Here is a 25,861-nt window from a genome sequence, read left to right on the forward strand (position 1 = left end):
GAAGTTATCATCTACAGTAGTTTATAAAACGTATCTGTAATCTGATTACAATATTTTTAATGGTAACATAACTGAATACGTTTTTTTGCATGCATTCGTACGGTGTGAGTGAGAAAAAGAAAGAGAGAGAATCTTGTGGCCACCACATAAAATCAATGTTTATTGGTCGTGTAAACAGATTTGCTGATGTTAGTGCAGGCACAGTGACAAGCTTTCAATTCAAAACAATACACACATCATCCATAAAGTGATTTTTGTTAATTAAGAAGTATCAGAAAGAGCAATATCAGAACGAGCAATGTCAGAGTCAAATGGTAAGACTTATGATGCAGCAAGTCTCTCCCTGCTAATGTTAGCCTGGTGTCGAATCCAATAACCTTTTAACGTCATACACCCAAACACACAAGAAGTGTTGCTAGCCTAATAGATTAGCGCTTTGCTAATACCTCCTTGACAGGGTTTAAGGAAGGACCAGGTGGCACCTGGTAGGACACCCCCCTCAGATAAAGTCTGTCCATCTGTCTACCTCTCTTCCTCCCTTCTTTATATGTTAGATGAAAGACATAGAGGAGCACTTAGAGGCAAATCTCCACCCCAGGGAGTATTGATTAAAGCTCAGTGTTTGGGGTGAGATAATGAAGCACAGGGCAGTGTGGTAGCATAATACCTGAGGACATTAAACCTGAAAACACCAAGTGCAATTGGAAAGGTTTCCTAAAAGCACTTTCGTGCTCCGTTTCACACCTATAGCCAACCCCAAGGCCCCATGGCCCCAAGGCCCCAAGGCCCCATGGCCCAACATATTTAATTTATATCAGCCATAGTTGTTCATGTTGAAATTCCAGTGTCACTAAATGCTGTTTGCACTACAGATGAAAACTCATAGTCTTGTTTGGAGCAATTTTACTGAATGAATGATTATATAATCAAATCCTGAATAAGATGAACATTTGAGTTTTAAAAACACAGATGCCAGCTTGAGGCTATCAAGTAAAAAAGTGGTTGACTATTTTACATTATTTTATTAAACAAGAGAATCTGAGAAATTAGTCATATTTTATTCAAGGTTAGTCATACTCAACTAATCATGTTCAAATTATGATATAGGTTTTGGACTTGTTTTAAAACTACAACAACATATCCATATCGATAGCCATTGAACTCACTGAACTTTGTGTTTGAGAGAGAGAACTAGAGAAGAAGAGAGAGAAGCAAAAATATTACTTATTTTGTTTTTATATAGCAGGTTCATGTGCTCAAAATGCTTCTAGATGTAATAAGTAGGTTATATGCTGTACATATGTAACATTGTATCGCTCTCTTTGAAAATATGACAACAGCAGTAGCTCCACCCTAATAAATAGCAAACATGTTCAGTTGCCAATCGTTCTACAACATTGCAGATAGAAACCATGAATAGAGCCGATGTGATTCCTTATTCTACATGTCAGAGAAGCATGTTTGCGCTACATATGATTTCTATCTGAACGTTCCAAAACGTTGCGTCCTTCTGAACGCGCCACAGTCACGGTCCAGCTCTGCACGCACCCCCTTACAACGTAACGCATTCCTTTTGCAAAATCCACTGGGAAATAGGGCTAGACCATTCCATCCTTCGTGATATTTTTGGCATCCTCATTATATTGTAACACCAGAACATTTACAGACGACATTAAAAATATATATTTTCTAATGCAAATGAATTTATTTCGGAAGAGGGGGCCTTACTCTTACATTTTTATATGATGTTTTGGTTTCTCCTCCCCCTCTCTCCATTGGAATGGTTGTTCCTTCACACTACCTACTGTGCCATGTTGGATGGATGTAACGTTATCGATGTTGCAGCTGGAGTTACGAATGAAAGTTTAGATTTTGCCCTCTGCAGAGATTGGGGTTCCCACGGATTCTTCGAGGACCCTGGGGCATGGTGACGTTATTCAACAACCGGGATCCAAAAATATTTCATTTCGCAGTCCTCTAGCTACCTTAGAAACAACGTAATAAGACGATGCAGTTGCAGGCCATGGCGTTCAAAGGCTGCATGAATTGTTTGTAATTTCAAGAGTAAAACAGTTAACTTTGTTTATCTGGAAATTATTTGGGAACATGAATAGCCATCCTCCGCAACGCCGGGTTGGAAATATTGGCTCCATACTCCTCACCCCGCAAGAGAACGAATGCCTCTTCAACTACCTGGGAAGGAAATGCATTGTAAGTTGTCTTGTTTACGGCCACACTAAGCTCTCAAGTGCAATTTATCTACCTGTAACTTTGCGAAAATAATGTGTTAGGCTATTTGCAAAATGTTAGTGTACTGTTATGTAGGCTAATGTTAGGCAATAGCCTGGCTGCAGGCCGATAAGACGCATAACAGCTCAGCAGCTTTTTCCATGGCTTTGCTGGAACGATTGCAGGGAAGAGTATGGGAAAGCAGAGATGTTTGCCTGTCAAGGGGATTTGTTGTCAAGAAATTGGCTTGGAAATGTGAACATTTGCCCCTGGCGTATTAGTTTACCTCGGCCTGTAAACAAATGCAAACGCCATTATTATAATTCAGTGCATACCCCATTATTAATAAACAGGTCAACATTGTATCGGCTAATGTTGCACGCGACTGTGTGTTTATAAATTGACTGCACTGCTGCTAATGTATTAAGTGCTGCCTACTGACGCACTGCAGTCTGGCATTTTTGCACTTCAATATTTTGTTTTAGTTTGACAGCCATTGCAACTTCCCGAGGGAAGACATTAGCCTGTGTGTTTGCACAATAGGGAATATGGTCAGAACTATCCCAATAATGGACTAAAAGAGCCTAACGTTAATCCTTATAGTCCAAGGACCCTGTTCCGTTTAGAGGTGAATTGGCTCTGGCAGCCAAAACAACCAACTCCATCTAAACGAATCTATTCTCAATTGCGGTACAGTTCTAGAAAAAAAAGATATACTCTGTTTTAACAGTTGCAGCTGACAGTATTTTTCAGTGAAAACACGTTTGTGTGTAAACGAGAAATAACAGCTCTGTAACATGGAAATATGTCCGGCTGGGAAACCCTAACCTTATAACGTTGTGTAGTCATTTGACATAAAAAAAAATATTAAAACATTTTTTTAAATCCCTTGCTGATATGAAAAATATACTGAACAAAAATATAAACGCAACAATTTCAGATATTTTACTGCGATACAGTTCATGTAAGGAAATCAGTCAATTGAAATAAATTAATTGGCCCCAATCTATGGATTTCAAATGACTGGGCAGTGGTGCAGCCATGGGTGGGCATGGGAGGGCCCGCAGTGGTGCAGCCAGACACAGCCAATCAGAATTGGTTTTTCTCCATAAAAGGCTTTATTACAAACAGAAATACTCCTCAGCACCTCCCCGCAGACGATCCCAAAAGGGAAACGGCAGCTTAATGCTCTGGCAACAGCTCTGGTGGACATTTCTGCAGTCAGCATGCGAATTGCAAGCGCCCTCAATACCTGTGGCATTGTGTTGTGTGACACAATTGCACATTTTATAATGGCCTTTTATTGTCCCCGGCACGGTGCACCTGTGTAATGATCATGTTGTTTGATCAGCTTCTTGACATGTCACACCTGTCAGGTGGATGGATTATCTTAGCATAGGATAAATTCTCACTGACAGAGATGTAAACAAATGTATGCACAACATTTGAGAGAAATAAGCTTTTTGCATGGAACGTTTCTGGGATTCTTTTATTTCAACACTTTACATGTTGCATTTATATTTTTGTTCAGTGTTTATTCCTTATCTTAAGAAATATACAGTGAAGCGTTTTAACTTTCAGAAAGATCGTCAGGGCTCACAACAAAATTCCTCTGGCCAAAAGATACTATCATCAATAGGCGCTAAAGGAAATTAGCTTCTGTGAAATGGTTAGGTCAGAACATACATCATTTCCCAATGCTGAAGGTTAATAAGGTATTTGTGAAAGTCAAATCAGTCTATTCTTGAGAAGCTGCATTAGATGACAAAAGTGTCAAATGACATGCCAGTGGAAAGACTACAGTAGTCTACAGTACCCTGTCCAGATAAATATTATATTAGGAGCAACACCATATGCCAAAGTCAAAGCCCTAGCTCGATGTGTGTTCTTTCTATCCCCTTAACCTTTTTCCTACCATGGGATTTGGGAACATTTAGACCTAGGCCAGTGACCTTTCCTGTGTTAGGATGAGGTGTGAGTATGGGGTGAGAAGTGCTTACTCGTTTTCTCTCGCTCATACCTGCGATAATAAATCGTAGACAAGGAAGAGGAAGCAAGCCGGAGTGGTATTTCCTCTTCCTTGTGGTCTCCTTGGTGATTGGCATAGGTTGCTCTCTGTGTCCATGGTGACAGAAAACCAAGCTTTGGTTTGTGTGGCTACTGGCTATGTCTATCATTCTCTATCAGGTCTGCTCAGGCTGTCTGATTTGCAAACCTTGTACTATATGCTCCCGGGGCATCTAATCAGTGTTTCTTGTTCGTGGATGTGTTCCTCTTCCTCTATACTGTCATAACTTACTTATTGGCCCCTAGAGGCATTCCACTAGTTAGGCTTATTAACAACGGGGCCCATGTAACAAGTTGTAGAATGTAGTCAGTCAGTTTCATGTAGAAAAAAGTGACTTTGCAATCCAACACTGTACTTTTGAATCACATTGAATTAACATTGTGTCACTATAGTGTTTTTACTTTGCTGTACGTACCACACTCCCATTGTGATGATGTCCTCAGACCCTGTGCACAGCGGTGGTCCAGGTGTATGGGGCAGACAGGAGCTCGTCCTGGGTGAAGAGGTGCTGCGGAGTGGCCTGTCTGATCAAGGATAACCCTCTGAGGTCCTACTTCATCAGGGTCTTTGACATCAAGGTGAGTGAGTGCATTATAGGGAGGATGGTTGAAGTTAGCCTAGCCTCACTAGCTTAATACCTTTCCTGAGGAAATCCCTCTGTGCTGCCAATATAGGAATTTCAGTGACTGTTATTTCTCTCTTGTCAGGAAGGGAAAACCATGTTTGAACAGGAGCTCTACAATAACTTCTCAATCAACAGCTCGAGGTCCTATTTCATTTCGTTTTCAGGAGATGTAAGTATACTACCTCCGCTTGAAAGCTTGTGGACCCAACATAGACAGTGTCTTTAAAAAAAATGACTGATCTCACTCTTTCCTCACTCTATCTCCAGAACTGCCAGGTAGGCCTGAACTTCGCTAGCGAGGAAGAGGCCAAGCGATTTAGAGCCGCACTGAAAGACCTACTCAGCAGACGGCAACGTAAAACGGGTAACTACAGTGACCCCGCGGGCTCAGTCTACACGCCTTCTGCTTTCTCATCACCTCAGCCTTTGACCCTCTGGACAGGGAAAGCGAAGAAAGCTCAAATTTATCTCACTGCTCTACTACTAACAACCCCACAGGGGCCCAATCCCAAATCATCCCATCATTTGCCTTAGATGTATCTTGTAACTCCTCGAGGGGTTCATTTGGGGTCAACAAGGTTCTAGGAATGGGTTTGGAATTGAGCCCTGCATAAAAAAAAATGCTGGTTGCTGTTGGAAAGTCAGTGGTATGTCTGTCTAGTCAAAACAACAGAGGGTCTCTGTGTTAAAAGCTGTGATGGTGTTCCTTTCTGGCTTCCCTCCATCTCTCTCTGTTCCTCTTTGCTTGCCAGCCTTTGACGTGTACTGCTCTTGCTGTGAGGAGTGAGTTTCCAAAGACGTGGGGCTGGGAAAGGGGCTACTGTAATGGTATGTTAGGGACAGCTAGTTTAATTCTCTGTTTTTCCACGACAATTTTTTTTCTTGCGTTTGCATCTGTTCTGGAATTTATCCGTCGGCCAGAATCTGACTGGTCAGAGAACTGTCATTCTCTCCAGCCTGCAGTGGCTACCTTTCCAGACTTCCATCCTATTTGTCTGTCCATTGGACTCTCATAAACTAACTCTGAATGCTTTCCAAACACTTTGCTTTTCCTTTCACACTTCCACATACACTCTCTATCGCTCTGATAGCTGTGGCTTTTGCCATCTGAATTGGCTGAGAAATTATAATTGTGCCCGTTTTGTTTTGCAGAGAAAAGACGTGACCCTGCAAATGGTATGTTGTCCATTCTTTGAATTGTACCGATTTTTATAGTCCAAATGTTGATTTTCAACATGTAATGGGACACAATCCTTTGTTATTTTACGTTACAAAAGCATAAATCTCCTATAATCCGTCACGCAAAATCAAATGTACAGTAGTATGCATGTACACACACACACACACACCCCCCCTTTGCGATATGGCATGATCAGATGGGTCAGTTATTGTAGAGAAATAGGCTAAATCAAATTCGTATGAGTACACATGCACTCACTCCGAGTATGACTTTGTTGACATTGTCATTTTTAGCCCTAACATTGGGCTTTAGGGTTAATCTGTGCAGCATGAGGCCCTGTGTGCCATGTGTAAACCATATGGGTCTCTCAGTGCGTATCCAACTGCCAACTCTCTCTCTCTTTAAATCAGCCTTCTCACAGATACTTGTATACCTTAAATGTCATGTACTAATCACAGTACATTGCCTAGAATTTGGTATTTGAATGCAAATGGACCCAAATGTAGGGATCCTGTAGAAGGACTATTCTCCATGGTGGAAGGATATTGTTTGGGTAGGGATCCTGTAGAAGGACTATTCTCCATGGTGGAAGGATATTGTTTGGGTAGGGATCCTGTAGAAGGACTATTCTCCATGGTGGAAGGATATTGTTTGGGTAGATTCGCTCTTTGCTTTGAGAGTTATTTCCTTTTTTGCTTCCCTCTCCTCCTTCAATATGTTCATTTTGTTTTCCTTGTCATAATTCACTGTCATGTTGGCAGTGTGTGCTTTGGGAAAGGAAGCACGTAAATATTTATTGGTATTGAATGATTACATTTGAGATTTCTGAAGCCTAAAATGGACAGGAGGACAACCGTTAGCTTGGTCTGTCAATCATTGACTTACGTACAGCCAAACAGCTACATCTGAATGGTACCACTGCATGGATTCTTTGCAAGTTCTCCATTGAAAGCCCCCAATGAAGTGGAAAGATGAGGGTAAACGTGTCTCAAGGCAAGGGAGCTTTCAAAGTCATGCTTGCATGTCCTCGTCGATAGCTGAGACTTCTAACATTTCTAGGGAATCCAGGGATTTGGTTGGGATTAGCTGTGGATTACTGATTATGTCAGATCCAACTGCATTTTGTGGAGATTAACATGGACTCAAGGAGAGCGCGCAAATGCCTGGATTGGGGAGGTTTGACCACAGCCATGTACTGAGGGCTTCTGCATTCTAGAAGACTGTTAGCCCACTGATCTGAAGCCTAACCTAGGTATCAGCCAAGGTTATTCATCATGCAAGTAGGTAACAGACCTAGCTCCGTTACAGTTGGCCGTTGCAGTTTCAATCAGAAGGCGTTATTATCAAGTTCCTAGACATAATCCATAGCAGCCATGTTAGTGCCTCCTGGGTAATATTGACCAATAACAGTCCAAGGAATTAGCTGAATTTTAAACCAAGCGCTAGATGTTCATCATGAATGGATTAATTGAATTGTCCAAGGCAGCAGCATGGCTCCCGGCTCAAAAGTTGACCAAAACTGTCTTTGTGTGACTCTGGGTTTGACCTAACTGATGTCACATAAGTTCCAACCAACACACACAAACACACACACACACCAGGAGGACAAACACTGGTTTTCAACCAGATTGATTCTGTCAATGTTTCTTTAGTCTTTCAGTTCTTTAGTCTGTGAAAGACTGCTGTGCTATTCACTGGTGCAGCCACAGGTAGTTTGAGAGCCTCGAGAGCCTCGCCGGTCAGTTAAATAAAAAATCCATCAAATGAGTCCATTGGTCTCCCCAACGCTGTATCATCTGATGGAACAGGGATGTATTGCACCAACTTCTTTATCAAGTCTGTCTTTATCAGAGTCATGGGACAGTGAGTTGAAGTTGGAAGAGTGGTTGGGTGTCCAGTGCTGCTTGTGGATGGGTTTCATATGCCGTTGTCCTGTCCTTTTGAGAAAGAGTGTGGTGCTAAAAGACCTGAGGACTAAGAGCTGGCTGAGAGAGGTGTTTAACGGTAGGGTTGTTGTCATGCAGATCCCATTTCAATTCTAGTGAATTAAGAAATGAATGCACATGATTGACATAATGATGTAATTATTTTTTGGCATAAATGTAAAATCTTTTGCTAATCTGAATTAGAATTTAAATGGAATGTGACACGCTGGTGTTAGGGTTCTAGATATTCACAAAGGCATGTGTGTAGAGGCATGTGTGTAGAGGACAGTTAGTGCCCTCTGTTAGTTGTCTTTACACTAACTTGAAATAGTTCTAAATACATCAAAAGACTGGTATTTAATTGTGTGTGGTCCTGCATTGTCAGCTGTGAGATTGACCTGGCCTGAACTGTTGATGGGTTTTAGAGACTACCATAGTCACAACACAGATCAAGTTATACAGTAAGCTTTTACGGCCAGTCAAGTATGCAAATTATTGTAACCCTCGGGTCTCTTATGAATAATTAAAAAGGGCTGTATAATCGGACCTGTCTGTATTACAACTTGTTGGGTATGCTAAGAAATGAAAGTATGACCTTTTGGATTGGCTCCCACTCATTTTGTGAGAGCTTCCCAGCACTGGTTCTGAGCTTCCCAGCACTGGTTCTGAGCTTCTAGTTCTAACAGTTTCTCCCTTTCCTCCTTCTCTCTCTCCTCTCCCTCCTACTAAAGGCCCAGCTCTCCCTATGGCCACTGTGGACATCAAGAACCCGGAGATCAACAATGTGCGCTTCCACAACTCCCACCATCATCAACACCACCAGCAGCAGCATCAGCCACACCACGTCAACAACATGCTGCACAGCAGCTTCAGCAAGAAGGAGAAGAAAGTCAAGGGCAAGAGAAAGAGGCTCACCAAGGCTGACATAGGCACCCCCAGCAACTTCCAGTGAGTGGACCACCCTTCTGTCTATAGAGTACACTTCAGACGGGTCTTTGTGGAGAGATGTAGCGCAGCAGGAGTTTCCCTGTATGTATGTTGTGTTCTGTGAAGTTGTTGCGTAACGTATTGAGCTTGTCACTTACGTTTGAGGGCGTGCTTCATTGTGTCTTGTGAACCTCTTCAATGGCTCAATTGTGTTTGTGTGCATTCAGAACTGCGCCCGTGCAATGTGTGTGTGCACAAGCCAGTGGGTTTACATGAGGGTTTGTGCTTGGACATGTTTGTTGCTGCATGTGTAATGCACAGCTGCACGCGTGTTTGTGAACCAGCTTGCGTGTAGGTACACGTGTATGTATGTATGTGCTCATCCCTGTCTGTCCTGTGTGTCTGTATCTCTTCAGGCACATCGGCCATGTGGGCTGGGACCCAAACACAGGCTTCGATGTGAGTACCACACACACACACACCCTTCACAGGCACACAATGGTGACCTGTGTGGCCGACCCATGATTGACCCACACAATGGCCTCTGTTGGATACAGTGCATACTTATCATACATTCAATGCTGTCATACAAGCCCCACTTGCAACCCCGAATATTCCAGAAAATATTTTGTCACTATTTAGGGAAGCTATACTTCAAAAACATTAAGTGGTTTTGCTAATATAGGCCAGATGAGTTATTGTTAGGTCTATCATTGTCATGCTATTCAAAACAACTGTCAGAGAAGTTGGCTTAAGCACATACAGTACAGGTCTAGGACCAGGCTAAATAATAATTATAATAATAATGCTTTATTACATTTGTAAAGCGCTTTGCATTTGACAGAATAATCCCGAAGTGCAAAAAATAGAAAAAACAAATAGAAAGAAAAATGGACACAACTAGACAGGACAACTGACACAGAACCCAGCTGACATTACAAGGGACAACTGACACAGAAACCAGCTGACATTACAAGGGACAACTGACACAGAACCCAGCTAACATTACAAGGGACAACTGACACAGAACCCAGCTGACATTACTAGGGACAACTGACACAGAACCCAGCTGACATTACTAGGGACAACTGACACACAGAACCCAACTGACATTACAAGGGACAACTGACACAGAACCCAGCTGACATTACAAGGGACAACTGACACAGAACCCAGCTGACATTACTAAGGACAACTGACACACAGAACCCAGCTGACATTACAAGGGACAACTGACACAGAGAACCCAGCTGACATTACAAGGGACAACTGACACACAGAACCCAGCTGACACTACAATGGACAACTGACACACAGAACCCAGCTGACACTACAACTGACACACAGAACCCAGCTGACATTACAAGGGACAACTGACACACAGAACCCAGCTGACATTACAAGGGACAACTGACACAGAACCCAGCTGACATTACAAGGGACAACTGACACAGAACCCAGCTGACATTACAAGGGACAACTGACACAGAGAACCCAGCTGACATTACAAAGGACAACTGACACAGAGAACCCAGCTGACATTACAAGGGACAACTGACACACAGAACCCAGCTGACACTACAACTGACACACAGAACCCAGCTGACATTACGGGACAACTGACACAGAACCCAGCTGAATTACAAGGGACAACTGACACAGAACCCAGCTGACATTACAAGGGACAACTGACACAGAACCCAGCTGACATTACAAGGGACAACTGACACAGAACCCAGCTAACATTACAAGGGACAACTGACACAAAACCCAGCTGACATTACAAGGGACAACTGACACAGAACTCAGCTGACATTACAAGGGACAACTGACACAGAACCCAGCTGACATTACTAGGGACAACTGACACACAGAACCCAGCTGACATTACAAGGGACAACTGACACAGAACCCAGCTGACATTACAAGGGACAACTGACACACAGAACCCAGCTGACACTACAACTGACACACAGAACCCAGCTGACATTACAATGGACAACTGACACACAGAACCCAGCTGACACTACAACTGACACACAGAACCCAGCTGACATTACAAGGGACAACTGACACACAGAACCCAGCTGACATTACAAGGGACAACTGACACACAGAACCCAGCTGACACTACAACTGACACAGAGAACCCAGCTGACATTACAAGGGACAACTGACACACAGAACCCAGCTGACATTACAAGGGACAACTGACACACAGAACCCAGCTGACACTACAACTGACACACAGAACCCAGCTGACATTACAAGGGACAACTGACACACAGAACCCAGCTGACATTACAAGGGACAACTGACACAGAACCCAGCTGACATTACAAGGGACAACTGACACAGAACCCAGCTGACATTACAAGGGACAACTGACACAGAGAACCCAGCTGACATTACAAAGGACAACTGACACAGAGAACCCAGCTGACATTACAAGGGACAACTGACACACAGAACCCAGCTGACACTACAACTGACACACAGAACCCAGCTGACATTACACGGGACAACTGACACAGAACCCAGCTGACATTACAAGGGACAACTGACACAGAACCCAGCTGACATTACAAGGGACAACTGACACAGAACCCAGCTGACATTACAAGGGACAACTGACACAGAACCCAGCTAACATTACAAGGGACAACTGACACAAAACCCAGCTGACATTACAAGGGACAACTGACACAGAACTCAGCTGACATTACAAGGGACAACTGACACAGAACCCAGCTGACATTACTAGGGACAACTGACACACAGAACCCAGCTGACATTACAAGGGACAACTGACACAGAACCCAGCTGACATTACAAGGGACAACTGACACAGAACCCAGCTGACATTACTAAGGACAACTGACACACAGAACCCAGCTGACATTACAAGGGACAACTGACACAGAGAACCCAGCTGACATTACAAGGGACAACTGACACACAGAACCCAGCTGACACTACAATGGACAACTGACACACAGAACCCAGCTGGCACTACAACTGACACACAGAACCCAGCTGACATTACAAGGGACAACTGACACACAGAACCCAGCTGACATTACAAGGGACAACTGACACAGAACCCAGCTGACATTACAAGGGACAACTGACACAGAGAACCCAGCTGACATTACAAAGGACAACTGACACAGAGAACCCAGCTGACATTACAAGGGACAACTGACACACAGAACCCAGCTGACACTACAACTGACACACAGAACCCAGCTGACATTACACGGGACAACTGACACAGAACCCAGCTGACATTACACGGGACAACTGACACAGAACCCAGCTGACATTACAAGGGACAACTGACACAGAACCCAGCTGACATTACAAGGGACAACTGACACAGAACCCAGCTAACATTACAAGGGACAACTGACACAAAACCCAGCTGACATTACAAGGGACAACTGACACAGAACTCAGCTGACATTACAAGGGACAACTGACACAGAACCCAGCTGACATTACTAGGGACAACTGACACACAGAACCCAGCTGACATTACAAGGGACAACTGACACAGAACCCAGCTGACATTACAAGGGACAACTGACACAGAGAACCCAGCTGACATTACTAGGGACAACTGACACACAGAACCCAGCTGACACTACAACTGACACACAGAACCCAGCTGACATTACAATGGACAACTGACACACAGAACCCAGCTGACACTACAACTGACACACAGAACCCAGCTGACATTACAAGGGACAACTGACACACAGAACCCAGCTGACATTACAAGGGACAACTGACACACAGAACCCAGCTGACACTACAACTGACACAGAGAACCCAGCTGACATTACAAGGGACAACTGACACACAGAACCCAGCTGACATTACAAGGGACAACTGACACAGAGAACCCAGCTGACATTACAAGGGACAACTGACACAGAGAACCCAGCTGACATTACAAGGGACAACTGACACACAGAACCCAGCTGACACTACAACTGACACACAGAACCCAGCTGACATTACAAGGGACAACTGACAACAGAACCCAGCTGACATTACAAGGGACAACTGACACAGAACCCAGCTGACATTACAAGGGACAAGAACCCAGCTGACATTACAAGGGACAACTGAACCCAGCTGACATTACAAAGGACAACTGACACAGAGAACCCAGCTGACATTACAAGGGACAACTGACACACAGAACCCAGCTGACACTACAACTGACACACAGAACCCAGCTGACATTACACGGGACAACTGACACAGAACCCAGCTGACATTACAAGGGACAACTGACACAGAACCCAGCTGACATTACAAGGGACAACTGACACAGAACCCAGCTGACATTACAAGGGACAACTGACACAGAACCCAGCTAACATTACAAGGGACAACTGACACAAAACCCAGCTGACATTACAAGGGACAACTGACACAGAACTCAGCTGACATTACAAGGGACAACTGACACAGAACCCAGCTGACATTACTAGGGACAACTGACACACAGAACCCAGCTGACACTACAACTGACACACAGAACCCAGCTGACATTACAATGGACAACTGACACACAGAACCCAGCTGACACTACAACTGACACACAGAACCCAGCTGACATTACAAGGGACAACTGACACAGAACCCAGCTGACATTACAAGGGACAACTGACACAGAACCCAGCTGACATTACAAGGAACAACTGACACAGAACCCAGCTGATATTACAAGGGACAACTGACACAGAACCCAGCTGACATTACAAGGGACAACTGACACAGAACCCAGCTGACATTACAAGGGACAACTGACACAGAACCCAGCTGACATTACAAGGGACAACTGACACAGAACCCAGCTGACATTACACGGGACAACTGACACAGAACCCAGCTAACATTACAAGGGACAACTGACACAGAACCCAGCTGACATTACAAGGGACAACTGACACAGAACCCAGCTGACATTACAAGGGACAACTGACACAGAGAACCCAGGTGACATTACAAGGGACAACTGACAGAGAACCCAGCTGACATTACAAGGGACAACTGACACAGAGAACCCAGCTGACATTACAAGGGACAACTGACACAGAGAGCCCAGCTGACATTACAAGGGACAACTGACACAGAGAACCCAGCTGACATTACAAGGGACAACTGACACAGAACCCAGCTGACATTACAAGGGACAACTGACACAGAACCCAGCTGACATTACAAGGGACAACTGGGGACAACTGACACACAGAACCCAGCTGACATTACAAGGGACAACTGTGACATTACAAGGGACAACTGACACACAGAACCCAGCTGACATGGGACAACTGACACACAGAACCCAGCTGACATTACAAGGGACAACTGACACACAGAACCCAGCTGACATTGACAGAACCCAGCTGACATTACAAGGGACAACTGACACACAGAACCCAGCTGACATTACAAGGGACAACTGACACACAGAACCCAGCTGACATTACAAGGGACAACTGACACACAGAACCCAGCTGACACTACAATGGACAACTGACACACAGAACCCAGCTGACACTACAAGGGACAACTGACACAGAACCCAGCTGACATTACAAGGGACAACTGACACAGAGAACCCAGCTGACATTACAAGGGACAACTGACACAGAGAACCCAGCTGACATTACAAGGGACAACTGACACAGAACCCAGCTGACATTACAAGGGACAACTGACACAGAACCCAGCTGACATTACAAGGGACAACTGACACAGAACCCAGCTGACATTACAAGGGACAACTGACACAGAACCCAGCTGACATTACAAGGGACAACTGACACAGAACCCAGCTGACATTACAAGGGACAACTGACACAGAGAACCCAGCTGACACTACAATGGACAACTGACACACAGAACCCAGCTGACATTACAAGGGACAACTGACACACAGAACCCAGCTGACACTACAATGGACAACTGACACACAGAACCTAGCTGACACTAGAACTGACACACAGAACCCAGCTGACACTACAATGGACAACTGACACCAAAGAACCCAGCTGACACTACAAAGGACAGCTGACACCAAGGAACATATCTATGAACAGAAAGTCTTCCTAAAGAGAATGGTCTTTAGGCCCGTTTTTTAAAGGAGCCCCGAGTCTGTGGTGACTTCAGGTGGTCTGGGATGGCATTCCAGAGTCTGTGGTGACTTCAGGTGGTCTGGGATGGCATTCCAGAGTCTGTGGTGACTTCAGGTGGTCTGGGATGGCATTCCAGAGTCTGTGGTGACTTCAGGTGGTCTGGGATGGCATTCCAGAGTCTGTGGTGACTTCAGGTGGTCTGGGAGGGCATTCCAGAGTCTGTGGTGACTTCAGGTGGTCTGGGAGGGCATTCCAGAGTCTGTGGTGACTTCAGGTGGTCTGGGAGGGCATTCCAGAGTCTGTGGTGACTTCAGGTGGTCTGGGAGGGCATTCCAGAGTCTGTGGTGACTTCAGGTGGTCTGGGAGGGCATTCTGGAGGCGGTCAAGCTAAAAGCCCGATTCCCCCAAGGAGCGGAGCTTAGTCCTGGGGGCGTGGAGGAGCAGGCTATCGCTTGACCTGAGGGTGCGGGTGGGGTTATGGAGGGAGAGCAGTTGTTTGAGATAAGGAGGGGCATTTCCATGAATACACTGGAAATTCAGCAGAAGGGTTTTGAATTCAATCTGGAGTGAGACAGAGGAACACATCTAAAACACAGTCTGAATCTGCAGTCAGTGATGCATGTCACTAATAACAAAGTGGACCAGAGAGCTTGTTAATGGACAGAATACAGTCCGTTTTAATGACCCTAATGAGCATGACTGATTGAACCCCTTTCCCTTGGGCTTAATTGCATGTCTATTTACTTGACTAGTCATGCATACAGAAGTATCACGCACACTCTTTCATGCCGAAGCAAAGAAGACTAGCTGCAGAGATCACTATTACCCAATTATGATTGAACAAACAAAAAGTAGTCAGTTAAGGGCCATGTGTTGTTGTGTGCACAATCTGGTGCAATACCCATGTTCATCCAGAAGATGGCAGAATGCCACTTAGATTTTCAAAATAATTAGATTCTTGTCGTGCTATATTACGTTTTATTTGTTAAATGGAATTGGCATTGCATTTTTGTATTTGGCAGGCCATGGTTGTATGTAGAGCATAATTTAAGCCATTTTCAAAACATTACAGATTCCATCCGCTCAGGATAAAATGCAGAGAGAAACAAATATGTTGGTTTTGAATTGTCCTGACCCGGTCTCTATCTCTATTTCTCTGCCCCAGTTGAATAACCTGGATCCGGAGCTAAAGAACCTGTTTGACATGTGTGGCATCTCAGAGGCCCAGCTGAAGGACAAGGAGACCTCCAAGGTCATCTATGACTTCATCGAAAAGAAAGGAGGGGTGGAGGCCGTCAAGAACGAGCTCCGTAGGCAAGGTGAGTTCACTGGAATCATCCTCAGTTCCTTGTATCTCAAGCAATGATGTATATAAACCCTGGAGATCTGATGCTATGTATTGGCCTCCAACTGCTCTTAAATACAAGTAAAACTAAATGCATGCTCTTCAACTGATCACTGCCTGCACCTGCCCGTCCGTCCAGCATCACTACTCTGGACAGTTCTGACTTATGAATATGTGGACAACTACAAATACCTAGGTGTCTGGTTAGACTGTAAACGTTCCTTTCAGACTCACATCAAACCTCTCCAATCCAACGTTAAATCTAGAATTGGCTTCCTATTTCGTAACAAAGCATCTTTCACTCATGCTGCCAAACATACCCTCGTAAAACTGACTATCCTACCGATCCTTGACTTCGGGGATGTCATTTACAAAATAGCCTCCAATACCCTACTCAATAAATTGGATGCAGTCTATCACTGTACCATCAGTTTTTTTTAATCAAAGCCCCATATACTACCCACCACTGCGACCTGACGCTCTCGTTGGCTGGCCCTCGCTTCATTCTCGTCGATAAACCCACTGGCTCCAGATCATCTACAAGACCCTGCTAGGTAAAGCCCCGCCTTATCTCAGCTCGCTGGTCACGATAGCAGCACCCACCTGTAGCACGTGCTCCAGCAGGTATATCTCCCTGGTCACCCCCAAAACCAATTCCGCCTCTCCTTCCAGTTCTCTGCTGCCAATGACTGGAACGAACTACAAAAATCTCTGAAACTGGAAACACTTATCTCCCTCACTAGCTTTAAGCACCAGCTGTCAGAGCAGCTCACAGATTACTGCACCTGTACATAGCCCATCTATAATTTAGCCCAAACAACTACCTCTTCCCCTACTGTATTTATTTATTTTGCTCCTTTGCACCCCATTATTTCTATCTCTACTTTGCACATTCTTCCATTCCAGTGTTTTACTTGCTATATTGTATTTACTTTGCCACCATGGCCTTTTTTGCCTTTACCTCCCTTATCTCACCTCATTTGCTCACATTGTATATAGACTTATTTTTCTACTGTATTATTGATTGTATGTTTGTTTTACTCCATGTGTAACTCTGTGTTGTTGTATTTTTAAAATGTATTTTACCTTTATTTAACCAGGTAGGCAAGTTGAGAACAAATTCTCATTTACAATTGCGACCTGGCCAAGATAAAGCAAAGCAGTTCGACACATACAACAACACAGAGTATGTATGTATGTATGTATGTAATTGTATGTATGTAATTGTATGTATGTATGTGTCGAACTTCTTTGCTTTATCTTGGCCAGGTCGCAATTGTAAATGAGAATTTGTTCTCAACTTGCCTACCTGGTTAAATAAAGGTAAAATAATAAAAAATATTTAAAAAATGTACCATTGAAAAGCCAGTCAGCCATATTGGCCCCCCCGCAGTAGGAGCAGTCCTCTATTTAAATGAATAATTCTACAGTATTTCAATTAAATGTTTCAAGGATAAAATGACATGTATTTAAGTATTTTGTTTTTGTAGTGTGGACAGTAACATTAGTCATCTTACAAATGTTTTCCTTAAAGTATGTATATTTTGTAATGTTTGTCACATAATTTAAAAGTATGCATTATGGTGTCTGTACTAGAATAAACGTGGCAAAAAGTAATGTAGACATTAATAAGTGCAATGCTATCCAACTGAGTTAAAGCAGTTCTGCATGCGACAATGTGCCAAAATCCCTCTACAGTAATGTGAGAGACTGATCAACAACTACAGGAAGCATTTGGTTGCAGTTCACACAGGAGAATTGGGTGTTACATAACGTTTGTTAATTAGCAATGAGGCAATGACATGCTGTATGTTTAAGAGATGCGCAGACTACATTTAAATATACATTACTATATTATTTTTCGTTAGGCCCACATGTACTTTGAAGTATTATTTTCAGTTGTCACTATGACAATGAACACACCCTAAAAGCACTAAATGGTCTGAACCAGTATCTGTGGGTTGGAGACCTCATGAATGGTCTTGTTACCACCCTGTTAATAGCAGCGTACAGTAGGATGCGTTTAACAGTTGATTGACAGGTGTAGGCCTTTAGAACGATACACTTTCCTCTAGTGTGGATGCTCACCAACGTTTTATCGTTTTTGGCTTTGTTGAATGGTCCGGGCCTCAACTCCGACACAACTAACATTATCACAACAGAATTAGCCTACTAGTAGGTCTAGATAATGTTAGTGAACTTGAATGAAATAAGTATAAAATTACACTTAGACATTTTATACTTGTTTACTTGACTTTTATTTTCTATAAATTGACTCAATTAATTTACTCTGGCAAGTTTTCCACCGGTGCTCTGCAGTAGGGCAGTAAAGCGAAAGCAGCAACGTAAAAAAAAAATGCAGTAGGTAGCTTCAAATAATTTACAATTGTGGGGTGTGTGAAGATGGAGGCACGGTGGCTTCAACACAGTGCCCCCTATCAGTCATCTAGTATATATCAATCATTGATCTCAAGTATCAAGATTTCCACCCACTGTAAATGTGATGAACTTCCTTGTAACTCTGAAGTTAATGAAGTCAATGGTGAGAATTAACTCTACTGGGAATGAGAGGGTGAATGCCAGACGGGGCTTATTCATGTGGTCTTTTCCCAGGGCCGCCCAGGTGGTGTGGTGGGTAACTATCGGTTTGTTTCCATAGAGTGGTGGTTTGTGTGTTTCTGCCTCAGGTATTGACTGTGTGAACTTTGACCTGCATAACTGGATAAAGCTGACTGCTGTTTGGTTTGTCTGAATTTAAAATGAACAGAATCAAAAGGCTATAATGTAAAATGTTGCCAGAAGTGAATTTCTGAGCTCAATGCTACAGGGTTTGAATTAGGCGTTAACTCTTGGTGGATAACCTATAATTGGGAACAACATTTTTGGGGATGCATGCACAAGTTATTTTCAGTGCTTATAAGTGAGAGAGCCCTGATTTTGTAATGGGATCATTCAGAACTCTCGTTCTCCCCAGTAATTCAAACCCCTGCTGAATGGGATATTGTAACTGTCAAACTGACGTGTCTCTCTCGCTCTCCTTTTCCATCTTTTTTTGTCCTACCAAGCCCCACCACCTCCTCCGTCTCGGGGGGGCCCACCTCCTCCTCCCCCACCCCACAGCTCGGGCCAAGCTCCTCCCCCACCACCACCACCCCCATCGCGAGGTGGCCGGGTGCCCGCCACCACCTCCACCCTCTCGGGCCCCCACCTCTGCCCCTCCCCCTCCCCCTCCAGGCCTGGTGCCCTAGGAGCCCCCCCTCCTCCCCCGCCCCCAACAGAGGGGGCCATGGCCAACACCACTACCAGCCAGCGCCTCCACCCTCACATGCCCCCAGGCCCCACCGCCACCTCCCCCACCAGCAGCACCACCCTCCGGTGGCGGGGGAGCCCCTCCTCCACCTCCTCCACCACCACCCCCACCTGGACCCCCGCCCCCTCCAGAGCTGGACGGTGGTGTGGAGTCGCCCCACTCACCCCCGGGCTCGGGGGTAAGTCGGCCCTGCTAGAGCAGATCCGTGGGGGCACCCAGCTGAAGAAGGTGGAGCCACCGGCCTCCAAGCCACCGGCCACCACCGTAGGGCGCGACGCCCTGCTCGACCAGATACGGCAGGGCATCCAGCTAAAAACCGTAAGTGCCACTGTCTACCGGTCTGTGTTTGAGTGTATTTCCATGTTTGTGTGATTAACTCTGTGTGTGTGTGTGTGTCTCAGGTACCAGACGGCCCTGAATCGGGCTCCCCTACACCGGCCCCCTCGGCAGGCATCGTGGGGGCACTTATGGAAGTCATGCAGAAGAGGAGCAAAGCCATCCACTCCTCAGGTAGGTTCCAACTGGCAGGTTTATTTATTTCACCTTTATTTATCCAGATGAGTCAATTGAGAACCAGTTCTCATTTACATTAACAACCTGGCCAAGAGGCATTGCAACAGTGAACAGGACAACGCACAATACCACTAAAAGTAAAACACTATACAGAGGAGTACAAATTCATGAATTATAAACCGAGTGGTTCGAACCCTGAATGCTGATTTGGCTGAAAGCTGTGGTATATCAGACCGTATACCACGAGTATGACACAATTATTTTTACTGTCCTAATTAGCAATAAGGCACCTCAGGGGTTTATGGTGTATGGCCAATATACCATGGCTAAGGGCTGTACCCAGGCACTCCACGTTGTGACGTGCATAAGAACAGTGTCAAGCCGTGGTATATTGGCGAAATACCACACCCCCTCAGGTATTATTGCTTAAATATACAGCAATGCCGAATATTTGCAGTGAGTTAGAGCAGAAAATTCCAAGGCAACACAGCCGACTGTGTGATGGAAGTGATTCGGTTAACAGCACTTGCTTGATGAATAACCTTGCCTGAGACCTGAAGACTTACGTTGACTCCCTGAGCTAATGCCTCGACTTTAGCTCAACCGGCGAATACAGTCTTGTGCCATGCAGCCATTGGTGAGCAGCTGCAAGTCAAGATGCTGAACTGAACTACTTGTGTTCTTTGAGAATGAATCCGGATTGTGTTATTACCAGTTGCCCTTAATATAAAGATGTAGATCTCTTTATATTTTGTTAACAAGTCTGCTTTGACATTTCCTAGATGAAGATGAGGATGATGATGACGAAGAGGATTTTGAAGATGACGACGAATGGGATGACTAGTAAAGTTTCTCGTCCTCCTCCCCAACACAACTGACACTAAACTGATCCTAAAATCTTCCAAAAGCGGACTAAAATTGAGAATGTTCTATGATTTTGCTCTATTTATTGTTGCCTTTTTTGCTTTTATTAACCTGTGCAATACCTCGTTCATTTAATCTGTAAAGTGTTGTCACATACCCTCTGTAGAGTATCTCTGGTAACACTTTCCTGCGACTCTGTCATAGAATGCTCACATCACCGTTAAAAGCATGATATACAAATATTATAAGCTGTCATAACTGTTCATGGTAATACACTGACTTGCTCAGGCTGACCACCACTGCATGTGACGCTGCGAGATTGCTTGTCGTACGCTAATACAAGGTGTTATAAATCACCAATGACACCTGGCGTCTGTTTAGGAGGGGGCAATGTCACGGAACGTCCAGAGATAGAAACGTATTGTGTAGAATAGATATGATTCTCGGTCCTCAAGAATAGTTCTTATTCACTTACAGTATCAGCTAACATTATATTTCCATCTGCAACGTTCTGAACACTTAGCCCTATGGAATAACACACTGCTGCTATGTCATGGTTATGACAGCCTAAAGACAGCAGGTTCAAGTAGTACGTTATCTGATGGATTAACAGTGTGCAATTCTAGTTAGGATATATTTGTTTGGTGTGTTACTTTAAATGTTCTGTTCCCCTGTCCGTAAAGAAAGGGAGAAAGAGATATATATATATATATATATATATATATATACACACACACACACACGTAACAAACGAAAGAGGTCATTGTTGTGTCGTTATTGTTGTTAATGCAAGATAACACTATTTTCTTACCCTACTTTTCTGTACCTTCGATTTTCTTAATGAGATCCTAGTTTAGCACAGTTATTTTTTCATATGGAGGCCACTTATTAGAATTGTAAGCCCAAATTGACTGGTGTAAATGTGTTCAATGCTTCGTTCAAAGCTGTTCTATCTTGGCACAATTTCAAAATTGAATTTACTATAAGAGTAACAGTGCAATGTCATAGTTGTGTTCCAACAATCTGCTAAAGTGATGGGGAAAACCAAGCTTACGATGGGCTGGATCAGTATACAGATGTAGGATCTTGAGCCTGTTTGCTACAGCAGGAAAATAATCCTGCGGCAACAGGAACTGTGATTTTCTTTTGTGTATTTTTCATGCCTTTTTTCGCCCCAATTTCGTCGTATCCAATTGGTAGTAGTTAGTCTTGTCTCATCACTGCAACTCCTGTACGGACTCGGGAGAGGTGAAGGTCGAGAGCCATTTCGTCCTCCGAAACACAACCCAACCAAGCCGCACTGCTTCTTGACACAATGCCCATCCAACCAGGAAACCAGCCGCACCAATGTGTCATAGGAAACAGTGCGCGATGAGACAAGGATATCCCTGCCGGCCGAACCCTCCCTAACCCAGATGATGCTGGGTCAATTGTGCGCCGCCCCATGGGCCTTCCGGTCGTGGCCGGCTGCATCAGTGCCTGGCCTCGAACCCAGAATCTCTAGTGGTACAGCCTTAGACCAATGTGCCACTCGGAAGGCCGGAACTGTGAATTTTTATGTGGATTATAATGGATGGACATTTTTCATGAGGGAAAATCAAGTCTGGAAATTAGAAACTTCAGAAGCCTTTTTAAACCTCAAATATACTACAAGTTAAAAATGTCCTACATTGTGGTCAAAGTTCTTAAATGTATGATCTACATCTGTATACTGCCTGCCAGTCATTGACTAATGGAATATATAATATATGCTATTTAGCAGACGCTTTTATCCGTAGTGATTTAGTCACAAGTGCGTACATTTTTTACATATGGCTGTCCTGGGAACCAAACCCACTATCCTGGCGTTGCAAGAGCCTTGTCTACCAAATGAGCTACAGAGGACCAGAAAGGATCATGGAAGCTCTTAAAGCAGCTTTTATTAGAATCCATTTATGATTGACACTACGGAAATGTCCTGCTCATTATGGGTTTACAGTGGTGTCCTGTGTTAACTTTCAGAGGGGAAATTATCACTACAGAAATGTATAACTTATACAAAAATAGGATTCATTTAAGGTTTTGTCTCTTTTCTCATACTTACTGTATCTGTTACAATAAATATTATTCTCTCCTCCCTGCTGGAATTAGAATAATATTTATGTTACTAGCTATTAGGTCAGTGTTCATATTCAACAGATCTAGAAACATCTTCCAGTTTTTCTTGAACTTTTATGGGATGAATCTGTAAATGCCTCCATACAAAAGCTAATAAGGAACCAAAATTGTCATTTGCACGAAGCGTCTACAAGGCTTTGGTTTCACTATCCTAAATGCTTTCATGGTGAAAATGCTGATAATGATGCCTGTGAAACTCAATTTTACAGTATATACAGAAGTAGCCAAATGGATGATGTTTGAACCGTATTGCCTGTCTCAATTTCTACCATCCTCCACCGAGGTGATTGCTGCATTAAGAAACCGTAATACTGACATCAAACCTTCAAATAGGTTGGAAAAAGCAATGGAAATACTAAATTGTATACTTAAATAAATGTTAATATTTACAGAGACCTTGTCAAGTGTTTCTTTTTTTTACATATTAAATGTTGTCCTATTTCAACTGGTATTTACCTAATATGTGTTTTAAAGATTTAAGGGGATAACAATGGATCATTTCAGGTACTTAACTTGTAGGTAACTTTATGTAACCACAACTTTAGCCTGCAACAAACAAGGTCAATATAGGACTGAAGTCAATGTTTTGATTGAGAGGATGGCAATAGTTGTTGTTCCTATTGTAGATGACTCCATTACGGACCATATTCAGTCTGGAAGGCTAAAGCGTTACAGATTTTGCAATAGAAATTGAAAGGTAACTTCCGATTGAGCCAACATATGCAACGTTTACCTGCGTGAATGCAGTCTCCGCAAAAGCGGGAACATTGCCTTTAAATTTAAATGACGCTGTAAAGCTGAACTTCCACGATGCGGATTGAGCAGATCTCAATGATTAACAGGATGACAATAGTTGTTCCTTTTGTAGATGACTTCACTCAACTGCATTACTTTGTATGAGTGAAGTTGTACAGTGAAAATATTATCTTCTATGCATTAGTTCCATTCACCCTGTGATGCACCTTAGTGATTGGGTCAAAAAATCGGGTTATATTGGGTTATTACTTTTGACAATCGTGATATTATTGTTGTGCTAGTTGTCTGTACCTGCACCAAAACTACAGTATTTTTCCTTCATAGCTTTTTCTCCATCTTCTTTTTAAATGGGGAGACTTTGTTTTCAGGTCTTTTTATTTCCACGACTGAAAAAAAATGTTTTCTCCTGTCTCTCTCTTCTTTCTGCAGCAGACATATGGTGAGCAATATGTTTGGAACTTCGAATAACAATAAATTCACAGTATTGGATCGCAATACATATATAGTATAGTATAGTGATAATATCGTATTATGAGGTCCCTGGTAATGCCCAGCCCTAGTGCATCTGATATGTCACTTTCATAACATACTAACACTGTAACGCTACTCCTTGGTTTGACTCCATTCCCAGTCCTAGTGCATCTGATATGTCACTTTCATAACATAGTAACACTGTAACGCTACTCCTTGGTTTGACTCCATTCCCAGCCCTAGTGCATCTGATATGTCACTTTCATAACATAGTAACACTGTAACGCTACTCCTTGGTTTGACTCCATTCCCAGCCCTAGTGCATCTGATATGTCACTTTCATAACATAGTAACACTGTAACGCTACTCCTTGGTTTGACTCCATTCCCAGCCCTAGTGCATCTGATATGTCACTTTCATAACATAGTAACACTGTAACGCTACTCCTTGGTTTGACTCCATTCCCAGCCCTAGTGCATCTGATATGTCACTTTCATAACATAGTAACACTGTAACGCTACTTCTTGGTTTGACTCCATTCCCAGCCCTATGAATCTTGTCTAAATGACCATTTCCACAGTTAAAATCTCCATGTATGACTTTTACTGTAATTTTGAAGATATGAGACGACAATAATAAGGGTTCTCTCTGAGACTAGAGGGAAAACGTGTTAGCTTTGAACAGCTGCAAAATGAACTGGAATGAATTGGGAACAGTTCCAAGATACACACGAAGCAGCCAGGTGGGATTAGAGCTGATTCAGTTACAGATACCACTGTGTTCTATTTTTGTTGCAAGTCATTTCAATCCTGGCGAAGATGGGACAAGGCTTATCTTTAGGATATTCCATAAGCCTAGATTCAGCCAGTTTGTAGTTAAGATTTCTGTGATGTATGTAGCACATTTTTTCTGTGCCTTTGTAGTGACCCCCCCAGGCACTTCATTCATTTCAACATCTAGTTTTGAATTACACTTGGTTGAGTTGTCAACTAACGGGGATTCAATGTTAAATCAACAAACCATTTCACAGTGTCATTAGATTTACGAAATTGCCTTATGTTGATGACTTTTTGCAAATCCAATCCATTTTCCACCTTCATTCAACGTCATCACCTTGATTTTGTGTTGAAATGATGAGGAAACAACATTGATTCAACCGGTTTTTGCCCAGTGGGGATTAACACTGAGCGGCAGGTGTTACAGAAGAAGTGGTAACACTGCACATGAACTCTGAGTCAAAGACCATTGCATTTCTCTCAGGAATGACATAACACATTATAACAACTGATGACTGGTTGTGTATTTTCAAATTATGAATATTATAAACTGGGAT

The 25,861-nt window shown here is 43.4% G+C and overlaps 1 pseudogene; it reads left to right on the forward strand.

Moving 5' to 3' along the window:
- The first annotated feature begins 1,631 nt into the window (after positions 1-1,631).
- LOC115144786 (actin nucleation-promoting factor WASL-like) lies at positions 1,632-22,502 on the forward strand (annotated as a pseudogene).
- The last annotated feature ends 3,359 nt before the right edge of the window (positions 22,503-25,861 follow it).

This window comes from Oncorhynchus nerka, linkage group LG17 (genome assembly GCF_034236695.1).
Source record: "Oncorhynchus nerka isolate Pitt River linkage group LG17, Oner_Uvic_2.0, whole genome shotgun sequence".
NCBI classification, from domain to species: domain Eukaryota; kingdom Metazoa; phylum Chordata; class Actinopteri; order Salmoniformes; family Salmonidae; genus Oncorhynchus; species Oncorhynchus nerka.